The sequence below is a fragment of the Aquarana catesbeiana genome, linkage group LG03 (assembly GCF_042186555.1).
Source record: "Aquarana catesbeiana isolate 2022-GZ linkage group LG03, ASM4218655v1, whole genome shotgun sequence".
Lineage (NCBI taxonomy): Eukaryota > Metazoa > Chordata > Amphibia > Anura > Ranidae > Aquarana > Aquarana catesbeiana.
Window position 1 is genome coordinate 620,564,580 of NC_133326.1, and position 8,695 is coordinate 620,573,274.

Here is an 8,695-nt window from a genome sequence, read left to right on the forward strand (position 1 = left end):
AATTATTCACATATGGTTAGAATAACCAGTATACTATCCCATAGACTCGATTTGTAAAGAAGAATAACCATTTGAGACATCATAAGGAATTACACTGAACTACTTATTAGCTCTAATAGTTCATTTGTAGACTAGTATGCAATATGAAAAGCCTATGTATATGCAAAGCATCAATACATGACCCATATAATTACTTTATCATTAGACATATTAGTTTGATACTTTTGGCAAACCTGCTTTATGGAATATTATAGGGCTTTATATAACAATGCAAAATAATATATATATAAATGTATGCAATTCTAAAATTGTTTTATAATATGGAATTTGATTCAACAGTTTCTATCAATATAAAAAGTGTTTAAAAGACATTTAAAGTGTAATCATTCATTTTATAAACTATGTATACTTTTACGATTATGCATTTAATGTTGTAAATAATTAAGACAAACCTACATATAGATATAGCAGATACTTAATTATTGAATGTTGCTTTGATCTGCTGTTGTTGTAGACAGTCATTGTATGCACAACGATCAATTATGTCAAAACATCAACATTTAACACCTTACTTTAACCGCTTGCCGACCGCCGGCCGTCAATTGACGGCCAGGCGGCACGGCTCTCGTTGCGGGAGGGCGTCATATGATGGCCTCCCATTTAAACAGGGAATGCGCGCAATTGTTCGCGCGCATCCCTGTTCCTTTTGTGGCGGCGTGTCACGGAGACACCGCTCGCCACCGAGGGAGGTGAACAGCCATTGGACATGGCTGTTTACCACGTGATCGGCCGTGATGAAGTCACGGCCAATCACAGATAGGTCCACCCCATTGTGCACGGCGCATGCGCGCGATCGCGAGCGCGCTGCGCGTGCACGTCGGTGGCGGAGTGTTCCCGGGAACACTACTCGTCACCGATGCCAGTAAACAGCCATTGGCTGGCTGTTTACCCACGTGATCGGCTTTGATCCATTCACAACCGATCATAAATGTAAACACAGAGCGGTAACTAGCTGTTACCAGCTCTTCTCTCCTCACATACCGTTTCCAGTGTGAGGACAGAAGAGCCAGAAGCAGTGAGTTACCGATCTGTGTTCTGTAGTGTCTGCACCAACACCACACCTGTCCAATCGCCCCCCCAATTGTCGTCTGTCACCCAACAGTCACCACAGTCACCCAATAAAGTGCACCTGTCACATAATGGACTGCCATCAGTGACCATCAGCGGTGCACCTGTCACCTGTCACAAATCAGTGACCATCAGCGGTGCACCTGTCACCCGTCAGCCATCACCCGTCACCCATCAGTGACCGCCAGCCATCACCCGTCACCCATCAGTGACCGCCAGCCATCACCCGTCACCCATCAGTGACCGCCAGCCATCACCTGTCACCCATCAGTGACTGCCAGCCGTCACCAATCAGTGACCACCAGCCATCACCCGTCACCCATCAGTGACTGCCAGCCATCACCCGTCACCCATCAGTGACCGCCAGCTGTCACCCATCAGTGACCGCCAGCCATCACCCATCACCCATCAGTGACCGCCAGCCATCACCCGTCACCCATCAGTGACCGCCAGCCGTCACCCGTCACCCATCAGTGACCGCCAGCCTTCACCCATCACCCATCAGTGACCGCTAGCCATCACCCATCAGTGACCGCCAGCCATCACCCGTCACCCATCAGTGACCGCCAGCCCTCACCCGTCACCCATTAGTGACCGCCAGCCATCACCCGTCACCCATCAGTGACCGCCAGCCATAACCCGTTACCCATCAGTGACCGCCAGCCATCACCCGTTACCCATCAGTGACCGCCAACCATTACCCCTTACTCATCACCTGTCACCCATCGGTGACCGTCAGCCATCACCGATCACCTGTCACCTTTTAGTGACCGTCACCCATCACCAGTAACTGTCCGTGGCCTGTCACCCATCAGTGACCATTGCCTGTCACACCGTCATCACCAATCAGTGAACGTCAGCTGCCACCCATCGCACAGCCCATCAGTGACCGTCACCTTCCACCTGTCACACCGCGTCATGTCCAAAAGAGTATACAGCAGTGAGGAGGCGTTCCAGATCCTCTCCATGACCGATGAGAGCAACGGGGAGTTCTCATCAGATTCCAATTCGGGTTCTGATTCAAGTTCGGCATTTGAACCAAATAGTGAATCGACAAATGATTCGGAGGAAGAATGGGTCCCTCCCAAAAGGGCACGGCACTCTGGAAACCAGGATTATATTCCCAGGCCCAGTACCAGCGCTGCCACCACCAATAGGCCCCAGGAACAAATTCCCAGGCCCAGTATCAGCGCTGTCACCAGCGTTAGGCCCCGGAAACAAATGCCCAGTACCAGCGCTGCCGCCGGCGATAGGCCCCAGGAACATATGCCCAGACCCAGTACCAGTCCTGCCACATCACGCCTGAGTACCAGCACAGGAAATTCCAATCCAACTACTGGAGTGTCACACTCCCCAAGAGCCAGGGCCTCTACATACATGCCAGATGGTCTTGCCAACCCAATATAGCTGCCTTCCAACTCGGCATCGCCAATTATTCCCCGTTCACAGCACTGCCAGGTGTGCAGACCAACACCCAAAATTTCTCAGAGATTGATTTCTTTCAAATGTTTTTGCCCAACACTATGCTGCAATTTATTGTGGACCAGACAAATTTGTATGCCCAGCAATATATTGCCAACAACCCCCAATCATCCTATGCCCGTCCTTTTGAGTGGAGAGATCTGAATTTGGAGGAGTTTAAAGTGTTTATGGGCCTCACCCTAAACATGGGGATTACAAAAAAAATGAAGGACATGCCTATTGGTCCACCAACCCTATCCACAATATGCCCATTTATTCTGCCCTAATGTCCAGGTCCCGATACAAGATGATAATGCACTTTCTTCACTTCAGCGACAACACCCAGTGCCCTCCCCACAATCATCCAAATTATGACAAGTTATACAAGATTCGCCCACTGATAAATTTCTTTTCTCAACAATTTGCAGAACTCTATGTCCCCGATCAGAATATTTGCGTCGATGAGTCCCTTGTACCCTTTTCAGGCCGGCTAGGAATAAAGCAGTATATTCCTAGCAAAAGGGCCAGATACGGATTAAAATTATACAAGCTATGTGAGAGAGCCACGGGATATTTGTATGCGTTCCGCATATATGAAGGAAAAGATTGACGGCTCCAGCCCCCTGAGTGCCCGGCCTACATGGGCACAACTGGAAAGATTGTATGGGACCTGGCATACCCACTTCTAAACAAATGATATCACATTTACGTTGACAACTTTTACACCAGCCTGCCCCTTTTCAAACACTTATACACTGCAAAAACCCTGGCCTGTGGAACCTCCAGAAAAAATAGAAAGGGCTTCCCACAATCTTTAGCGAACAAAAAGCTGCGAAGGTGGGAAAGAGCATCATTGAGATGCAACGAAGTGCTGGCCTTGAGGTGGAAGGATAAGAGGGACGTGCACATGATGTCCACCATCCATGAAGACACTGCAATTGAGGTACAAAGAAGACAAGGTCCCATTGAAAAGCCAACAAGTGTCCAAGATTATAATCTCTACATGGGGGGGTAGATTTTAACGATCAAATGATTCAGCCCTATTTGTCAATAAGGAGGTCCCGATTCTGGTATAAGAAGGTAGCAATTTATCTCATCCATTTGGCCATTTACAATTCCTACATAGTCTACACCAAATCCATTGAAAGCCCCGCCCCCTTCCTAAAATTCATAGAAGTTGTCACGTCCCTCATCTATCACCAAAGACCCCCCCAGAAGACCTTCACTCTGAGGCTGTTTGCCGACTCCATGAGCGCCACTTCCCCTTCAGCATTCCACCATCTGAAGCAGGCCGAAGACGGCAAAAAAAATGTCGCGTGTGCACCAAAAGAGGACTTAGAAAAGATACCAGCTACCATTGTCCCCAGTGTCCCTCCCAACCTGGCCTTTGCATTGGTGAATGCTTCCAACTTTATCATACATCCATAAAATATTAGACCATATTTTTAACCATTTCCCCATTTTCATCATCTGTGCTGACCATTTTCCATTCTTTCCCAAATAACCATGCCACTGCCTTCCATGTGAACTGACCCTGGCCTGTTTTTTGACTATGCCTCTGCCTACCGTTTGGACTGCTTTCATGTGAACTGACCCTGGCCTGTTTTGTGACTATGCCTCTGCCTACCGTTTGGACTGCCTCCACGTGAACTGACCCTGGCCTGTTTTATCAACTACTCTACTGCCTACCGCTTGGACTGCTTACATGTGAACCGACCCTGGCCTGTTTTATGGACTATGCTTTTGCCTACCGCTTGGACTGATCTGTTGCCTTGCTACTGTAGTACACGGGGGTCTCACATATGTGAGGGGCTCCAGAGTTGTTTTTCCGGTTGGAGAAAACAATTATTTTTGTTTTCTCCGGGTTTCGGAATTAGGGTCTGGAGTCCGGAGGCTTCATAGAGATTTGGGTGGGTCGAAGCCTCTACCCCTGTGCCCCTGTGCACAGGTCTTACCTGACTGTGGCCCTCAGCCTGCTGCTGACTTACTGCCACCATGCCCATGCCTGTCACATGAATGGACCACACCGCTACCTGGACTATGCAAATAATTAGCTGTAGCAGGAGGCAGTATGTTTATGAAGGGCTGGAGAGTGGTACAATAATGAGTGTCTGCAGTTAACAGTGTACCAGGACCAATATTATGGCTGTGCTGGCTGTCTCTGCCTGGACAATTTCTATGGACTGTGCTGTGCCGACTATAGACAATATTCCTGCCTGCTGCCTGGATAGTTAATATTGCTGTCGCTAAGCACCTCCCTGCCTGCTGCCTGGACCAGTGCTCTCCTCTGTGGATACTACTAAAAGCACAGGTAATGCTTTTTTTTTACCCTTTCTGCAATAGAATTTATTTTGGATTGTAATTCTTGGTATGTGCATGCTATGTGTTAGAAATATGAAGGGTTTTCAAAAATGATAGGTTGCCAGGAAATTATATATGTCATTTATGCTCCTAGAACGCCTGATGGTGCTACTTGGATGTTGGGCCTCTGTATGTGGCCAGGCTGTGTAAAAGTCTCACACATATGGTATCGCCATACTCAGGAGGAGTAGCAGAATGTATTTTGGGTTGTTATCTTTGCTACGTACATGCTATGTGTTGGAAATATCAGATAAATGGACAACTTTGTGTAAAAAAAAATTCATTTTTATTTTTTTCCACATTTTCCAAAAACTTTTGGAAAAAAATGAACCGTTCAAAAGACTCATTATGCCTCATAGATTATACGTTGGGGTGTTTGCTTTCCAAAATGGGGTCATTTTGGGGGCAATTCCATTGTCCTGGTGCTCCAGGGCCTTCAAAAATGCAATAGGTGGTTGAGAAATGAGATGTGTCATTTATGCTCGTAGATCGCCTGATGGTGCTACTTCAATGTTGGGCCTTTGTATGTGGCCACGCTGTGTAAAAGTCTCACACATGTGGTATCGCTATACTCAGGAGGAGTAGCAGAATGTATTTTGGGGTGTCATCTTTGCTACATACATGCTATGTGTTGGAAATATCTGATAAATAGACAACTTTGTGTAAAAAAAATGCGTTTTCATTTTTTTCCACATTTTCCAAAAACTTCTGAAAAAAAATGAACCGTTCAAAAGACTCATTATGCCTCATAGATTATACGTTGGGGTGTTTGCTTTCCAAAATGGGGTCATTTTGGGGGCAATTCCATTGTCCTGGTGCTCCAGGGCCTTCAAAAATGCAATAGGTGGTTGAGAAATGAGATGTGTCATTTATGCTCGTAGATCGCCTGATAGTGCTACTTCAATGTTGGGCCTTTGTAACCATGCCACTGCCTTCCATGTGAACTGACCCTGGCCTGTTTTTTGACTATGCCTCTGCCTACCGTTTGGACTGCTTTCATGTGAACTGACCCTGGCCTGTTTTGTGACTATGCCTCTGCCTACCGTTTGGACTGCCTCCACGTGAACTGACCCTGGCCTGTTTTATCAACTACTCTACTGCCTACCGCTTGGACTGCTTACATGTGAACCGACCCTGGCCTGTTTTATGGACTATGCTTTTGCCTACCGCTTGGACTGATCTGTTGCCCTGCTACTGTAGTACACGGGGGTCTCATATATGTGAGGGGCTCCAGAATTGTTTTTCCGGTTGGAGAAAACAATTATTTTTGTTTTCTCCGGGTTTCGGAATTAGGGTCTGGAGTCCGGAGGCTTCATAGAGATTTGGGTGGGTCGAAGCCTCTACCCCTGTGCCCCTGTGCACAGGTCTTACCTGACTGTGGCCCTCAGCCTGCTGCTGACTTACTGCCACCATGCCCATGCCTGTTACATGAATGGACCACACCGCTACCTGGACTATGCAAATAATTAGCTGTAGCAGGAGGCAGTATGTTTATGAAGGGCTGGAGAGTGGTACAATAATGAGTGTCTGCAGTTAACAGTGTACCAGGACCAATATTATGGCTGTGCTGGCTGTCTCTGCCTGGACAATTTCTATGGACTGTGCTGTGCCGACTATAGACAATATTCCTGCCTGCTGCCTGGATAGTTAATATTGCTGTCGCTAAGCACCTCCCTGCCTGCTGCCTGGACCAGTGCTCTCCTCTGTGGATACTACTAAAAGCACAGGTAATGCTTTTTTTTTACCCTTTCTGCAATAGAATTTATTTTGGATTGTAATTCTTGGTATGTGCATGCTATGTGTTAGAAATATGAAGGGTTTTCAAAAATGATAGGTTGCCAGGAAATTATATATGTCATTTATGCTCCTAGAATGCCTGATGGTGCTACTTGGATGTTGGGCCTCTGTATGTGGCCAGGCTGTGTAAAAGTCTCACACATATGGTATCGCCATACTCAGGAGGAGTAGCAGAATGTATTTTGGGTTGTTATCTTTGCTACGTACATGCTATGTGTTGGAAATATCAGATAAATGGACAAATTTGTGTAAAAAAAAATTCATTTTTATTTTTTTCCACATTTTCCAAAAACTTTTGGAAAAAAATGAACCGTTCAAAAGACTCATTATGCCTCATAGATTATACGTTGGGGTGTTTGCTTTCCAAAATGGGGTCATTTTGGGGGCAATTCCATTGTCCTGGTGCTCCAGGGCCTTCAAAAATGCAATAGGTGGTTGAGAAATGAGATGTGTCATTTATGCTCGTAGATCGCCTGATGGTGCTACTTCAATGTTGGGCTTTGTATGTGGCCACGCTGTGTAAAAGTCTCACACATGTGGTATCGCTATACTCAGGAGGAGTAGCAGAATGTATTTTGGGGTGTCATCTTTGCTACATACATGCTATGTGTTGGAAATATCTGATAAATAGACAACTTTGTGTAAAAAAAATGTGTTTTCATTTTTTTCCACATTTTCCAAAAACTTCTGAAAAAAAATGAACCGTTCAAAAGACTCATTATGCCTCATAGATTATACATTGGGGTGTTTGCTTTCCAAAATGGGGTCATTTTGGGGGCAATTCCATTGTCCTGGTGCTCCAGGGCCTTCAAAAATGCAATAGGTGGTTGAGAAATGAGATGTGTCATTTATGCTCGTAGATCGCCTGATAGTGCTACTTCAATGTTGGGCCTTTGTATGTGGCCACGCTCTGTAAAAGTCTCACACATGTGGTATCGCTATACTCAGGAGGAGTAGCAGAATGTATTTTGGGGTGTCATCTTTGCTATGTACATGCTATGTGTTGGAAATATCTGATAAATGGACAACTTTGTGTAAAAAAAAATGCGTTTTAATTTTTTTCCACATTTTCCAAAAACTTCTGGAAAAAAAGAACCGTTCAAAAGACTCATTATGCCTCATAGATTATACGTTGGGGTGTTTGCTTTCCAAAATGGGGTCATTTTGGGGGCAATTCCATTGTCCTGGTGCTCCAGGGCCTTCAAAAGTGTAAATGGTGGTTGAGAAATGAGATGTGTCATTTAGGCTCGTAGAACGCATGAAGATGCTACTTCAATGTTGGGCCTTTGTATGTGGCTAGGCTGTGTAAAAGTCTCACACATGTGGTATCGCCATACTCAGGAGGAGCAGCAGAATGTATTTTGGGGTGTCATCTTTGCTACGTACATGCTATGTGTTGGAAATATCTGATAAATGGACAACTTTGTGTAAAAAAAATGCGTTTTCATTTTTTTCCACATTTTCCAAAAACTTCTGGAAAAAAAGAACCGTTCAAAAGACTCATTATGCCCCATAGATTATACGTTGGGGTGTTTGCTTTCCAAAATGGGGTCAGTTTGGGGGCAATTCTATTTTCCTGGTGCTCCAGGGCCTTCAAAAGTGTAAATGGTGGTTGAGAAATGAGATGTGTCATTTAGGCTCGTAGAACGCATGAAGATGCTACTTCAATGTTCGGCCTTTGTATGTGGCCAGGCTGTGTAAAAGTCTCACACATGTGGTATCGCCATACTCAGGAAGAGTAGCAGAATGTATTTTGGGGTGTAATTTGTTGTATGCAGAGAGAAATAACCTGTTAATATGACAATTTTGTAAAAAAATTTAAAAAAAAAATCTTCATTTTGCAAAGAATTGTGGGAAAAAATTACAACTTGAAAAAATTCACCATGCTACTTACTTAATACCTTGGAATGTCTACTTTCTAAAAAGGGGTCATTTAGGGGATATTTGT